The sequence below is a fragment of the Pituophis catenifer genome, unplaced genomic scaffold, assembly GCF_029215685.1.
Source record: "Pituophis catenifer annectens isolate HBS135680 unplaced genomic scaffold, rPitCat1.0.hap2 SCAF_1, whole genome shotgun sequence".
Lineage (NCBI taxonomy): Eukaryota > Metazoa > Chordata > Lepidosauria > Squamata > Colubridae > Pituophis > Pituophis catenifer.
Window position 1 is genome coordinate 157759932 of NW_027256881.1, and position 5571 is coordinate 157765502.

At 38.2% G+C, this 5571-nt stretch overlaps 1 long non-coding RNA gene across 1 annotated transcript; it reads left to right on the plus strand.

Moving 5' to 3' along the window:
• The first annotated feature begins 1925 nt into the window (after positions 1 to 1925).
• Positions 1926 to 4965, plus strand: LOC139327244 (uncharacterized). The gene is made up of 3 exons (XR_011601658.1): positions 1926 to 1939; positions 4795 to 4856; positions 4949 to 4965. It is a non-coding gene; the product is annotated as an uncharacterized lncRNA (long non-coding RNA).
• Positions 4966 to 5571: the final 606 nt, after the last annotated feature.

Here is a 5571-nt window from a genome sequence, read left to right on the forward strand (position 1 = left end):
CTGCCTGTGCTGCTAGAGGCAGTAGCCAGGCTGGCGGTGGAGTTCCCCAGGCTTATGGTACTGGGGGACTTCAATTTGCTGTCACTTGGCGAATCCTCAGATGCGGCTCAGGAGTTCATGGCTTCCATGACAACCATGGATCTGACCCAAGTAGTTCAGGGTCCGACTCATAGGGGACACACACTTGACCTGGTGTTTCTCTCAGGGCAGTGGAGATATGATCTGGAATTAAGGGGTATAGATGCTTCTCCCTTGTCATGGTCAGATCATTTCCTGCTGAAGTTAGAATTCACGGCGCTACTCCTCCATCGCATGGAGGCAGAGCCGATTAAGTGGTTCCGCCCCAGGCACCTAATGGACCCTGAAGGGTTCCAGAAGGAGCTTGGGGAAATACCTGACTCTCTTGTCCACAGTCCAGCTGAGTCCCTGGTGGCTGCCTGGAATAGTTCAGTATCTGGGGCACTGGACCGGATTGCGACTTGGCGACCTTTCCATGGCAGTGGATCCAGGAAAGCTCCCTGGTTTACCGAAGAGCTCCGGGAGATGAAGTGCCAGAAGAGACGTCTAGAGCGATGCTGGAGGACCAGTAACTCCGAATCTGACCGAACACTCTTAATAGCCTTTATTAGGACTTATTTAGTGGCGATACGGGTGGCAAAATGTTCACATTTTTCTGCACTTATTGCATCCACTGATTCGCGCCCAGCTGCCCTATTTAGGGTGACTCGCTCCCTCCTTAATGTAGGGGGAGTGGAGGAGCCCTTGCAGGGTAGAGCTGAGGAGTTTGTGCAGTTTCTGTAGGATAAAGTCACTCAGATCTGGATGGACCTGGACTCTGATTGGGCAATTCCGACCGAGATGTCGGGGGCAGGTCTTAGTCCTATTGTGTGGGATGAGTTTGAGCCTGTGACTCCTAAGGAAGTGGACAAGGCTGTAGGAGTGATGAGTTCCTCCACTTGTTTGTTGGACCCGTGCCCCTCCTGGCTGGTTTTGGCCAGCAGGGAGGTGACACGAGGCTGGCTTTAGTTAGCGTTTCCTTGAGAGAAGGGGCCTTCCCGCAACCATTAAAGGAAGCGGTTGTAAGGCCCCTCCTCAAGAAGCCTTCCTTGGATCCAGCAGAATTAAAGAACTTTCGTCCAGTCTCCAACCTACCCTTTGTGGGAAAGGTTGTAGAGAAAGTGGTGGCACTTCAGGTCCTACAGTCATTGGAGGAAACGGATTATCTAGACCCTTTTCAGTCTGTCTTCAGGCCTGGCTACAGCACGGAAACTGCTTTGGTCACGCTGATGGATGATCTCTGGCAAGCCCGAGATGGGGGTCATTCCTCCATCTTGCTGCTACTTGACCTCTCAGTGGCTTTCGATACCATTGACCATGGTATCCTTCTGGGACGACTAAGGGAGCTCATTATTTAAGATCATTATTTAATATGGAGCTTGGTTCGAAGTTACAGAAACTAGCCATATGCATCTGAGTCTGGGTTTAGATAATAATATATTCAGACTGTAGAACTAGTTATGGCTGCTGTTTATTGTTTATTTAAGAGTGTATTAAATGTAGCATTATTATCACAATAAGCCGTTCAAGTCTTTGAGACATGGAGCATACATCCATTAAAATCCAGAGACTTTTGTGCATGGTAAATGTGCTTTCAGTATAATAAGAACAATAACGTATTTTAAAATCTCAAATTTACAAGTATTCTAATTTGTAATTTCTAAATCTAAACTCTGCACTATACCAGAAATAATTAGAAAAGACAAATGCATTATATAATCTAGTGAGAGTCAGCCTGTTGCCATTACTCAAAGTACAATTGGACATTGTTTTAGTAGCTAGATGAAATAAAATGTCCTCATTCAGTTTTAAAAACCTTTCTGCTTTTCATTCACCTCAGATGCAACCACCAGACCCAACCTGAACAAAGAAACTCCAGAAGGTATGAATGGTTCATTTATGTCTAAGGAAGAATGTTGTGGGGAGAGGGGCCCCAAAGAGATTTGTTAACCCTTTCTAGTCCTTTCTGCAAAAAGTATGTCTAGCCTGATTGTAAAACTCTGTATTAGCCTGGTGTAATATACATAAATAAATGTTTAAATACTTAAATACATAAAATACAATTTCAGAAGGTACTGAAAAAAGAAAAAAAGGAAAAGTAAAACATAGAAAAGAAAAAGGCAATAAAGACAATAAGTGACTTTATTTCAGTCATTGAGCAATAAAAATGCATTAAATAAAGCAAACAAAACAAAGTTAATCCCTAACTTTAATGACTGTTGGCAACTGTTTGTGGGCGAAGCTTGCACATAACATAGCACAATAGATTTATCCTAGTTGCCTAACAAATAATGCAAGTAAATTTACCAGAGTGTTCCAGAAATTTAGATAAACAAATGGTAATTGACTGATGGCAAATGTCCCTGAGAATTGACAATACAAAAGAACATAGGTTTCTATGGCACCTGTGTCACATAGGGCTGTGAAAATATTAAAGACCCCTCGCATCCTGGACATAAACGGTTTCAACTCCTATCCTCAAAACGACGCTATTAGAGCACTGCACACCAGAACAACTAGATGTAAGAACAGATTTTTCTTGAATGCCATCACTCTGCTAAACAAATAATCCCCTCAACACTGTCTAACTAGTTACTAAGTCTGCACTACTATTAATCTTCTCATTGTTTCTATCACCCATCTCTTCCCACTTATGACTGTATGACTATAACCTTGTTGCTGGTATCCTTAAGATTTATATTGACTGTTTCCCTATGACTATCATTAAGTGTTGTACCTCATGATTCTTGACGAATGTATCTTTTATTTTATGTACACCAAGAGAGTATGCACCAAGACAAATTCCTTGTGTGTCCAATCACACTTGGCCAATAAAGAATTCTATAAGGATCTCCTGAATTTGGAAACTGTGATGTGATATAAATATGAAAGTGGTTGAAGTGATAAAATTTAGTTATTTACAGTTATTCTTAATTTTAATCAATGTTGGAAAACTGGAGTAAAGGCAGTGCCAGTGCTATAATATACACAACCATTTTGTCCTCCCAATACAGTACGCTATGACTGATAAAAAGACAAACTAGATTAACCTATATAACTATTTTAAAAAATCTTTTAATGGAGTTTTACTTATATTTTATTCTTTTAGTGTTATTGCAAATCATAGGAAACTGTTCTAGGATGTGGCAGTATATACATATTGGAAAACAAATTAAGTGTCCAATGCACTGGCTCATGCTATTTCTTTGGACAGCTGAATTGCCTCTCTTTTGAAGAATTAATAAAACTGTTGGACTTCTTCATTTCACTTTTCTGTTGCACACATCCCTCAATGGGCTTTTAAGAGCTTCTCAGATCTCATTCCCACTGAAAATTTCTGAGATAAGCAACATTTCTCTTTGGCATGGAGTATATTCTTTCACAATAAACCAAATAGTAGCATGACTTTTGCTTAAGAAGCCATTTTTAGAGCTAAGATTACTATTGGGCAGTGTCCAAATCTTTATAGTTATACAAAATAATGCAGGCAGTATGGCAAAGCAGTTTAAAATCTACATTTGATGCAGAGATTGCATTGGCTGTTCTAGATGATCTTTATTAGAGGCATGTTGGAGATCTCATTGTTCCTTTTGCTTTTACTGATCATAGATCCCTTTGAAGCAGTTTTGGTGAGTCTGCTCGCATTTTTCTGATACTACTGGAAGCACTGCTTAGACCCATTGGGAAGTATCCTGCTAACTCAAGTTTTTAATCTTACTCATCAAATTTTGCATTTATTAACTAAACAGCCATAAACCAAGAATATATAAAAATATCCCGGGAAATATAAAATAGTTTAAATGATAGAAAGACAAACAAGTGTTGAGTTTCATAGCCAGTATATGTAACAGAGGTCAAATATATTTTATAGAAAACAAACCCAGCAATGTTTAATAAAGATTGTGTACATACATAGCCACCTTTATTTCAGTCATACACCAGTATAAAATAACATCATTAAGAATCATAATGATTTTAATGATAGAAATGAAACCTATGAGATAGCAAAGGTCTTAATCACTCTGTTGTTTCCTTAGTATGGTAAGGAATGGAGTGTCTGCTGGAAAGTAATTTTTAAAAGATTTTTGTGCTTGGATATATCTATATTTTGATGCTTCAGCCTAGTAAATACATATTTATCTTTGTGTGTTTGATGCATCTAATTGTATTATCTTTGATGAGTCATGGAGCCAAGCCTTTTGTGACACATATTGGGCAATGCAGGATGTGCTGGAAGCTTCTGAGAGGCACATTAAGTTAAACTGTAATTACTAATACTTACTGGAACATTGGGACAGTATGGAAATAATGTCTGGGATCAGAAAATAAAAGGAAAAATAAACAAACAATTACAGCATGAGATGCCTTTGAAGAATCATGCCAGGCTCAGAGGTCCTTCAGACACCCCTTGTAATTCATTAACCATTATCCTTCATGGAGTCGAAATGCTGCTATAATGATGCCATATGTATTAACTACTCATCATAAATAAGTTTGGATTTTTTTCCTGTTTTTTTTTTTGTAAGTTGTAGGAAATGTAATTTTCTTTGTCTGTTTTCAAAAGGTCCTTTCTTTATTTTCAATAAAAAAAAACTATTGGAAATGTTTGAGGCAACTCATAACAATATCACAATCAAAATACTGTATTTTGATATTAAACGCTATTTAAGTATTTCATGTTCCTTTCCCACCTTTTCTAGCTTTCTATTACTGAACTAAAGCTATGTTGTTTTGTAGATCTTTATTAGAAATACATCACAATTCAGGACTGTTGGCTCTCAAACAGTGAAAATATTCAGGTTTGCATTTTTTTTTTACCCACTTTGCACTCACAATTATTTTGTGAACATGATTTCGAAAATCTAATTTTCAGTCAATATTGTCATTACAGATATTATGAATGAAAAGGGAAGGAATAGAAAGCAAACACATGATGACATGGGAATGACTAACAGTGCACATTGACAGGAAAAAAACCTACTTCAGTAAGTAAACATGTACACTAAAATTGTTTTCTTGTTTTGTTAGTTTCATGACAATTGATTCATAGAGTGATTAATTTGTTATTTGTTCATTTTATTACTGTAAGGTCCCAAAATATACTTGAGTCACCAGAATGCCAAAGAGAGAGACTCAAGACGAAGTTTGCAAAAAAAAAAAAAAACAACAGATTTTATTTATGGCCAAAAACAAAATACTGGGTGGGACTATATCCAGAACATACAGATACAATGCATGCGAGGAGATAGCCACACCTTGTGGAATGTATGACGTCCTTTTATACCCTCAGAGACATCAGCTTAGTACTCAATTCTGGCCCCCTAGTTTAGGTTCGAGTATTTGTTGTTGCCCTGCAAGGGAATAGAAACTTCCCAATTAGTCTTATCTCGTCATTGAGCATTCCTTTGTTTTCTCAATTGGCCATTTGGCCCCCTGGTTCTGCAAGGAACGAGTTTATACAGATCAAAGGCATAAATTAGGGCTGAGGTGTAAATTATCCCTTAGTCGATGTCT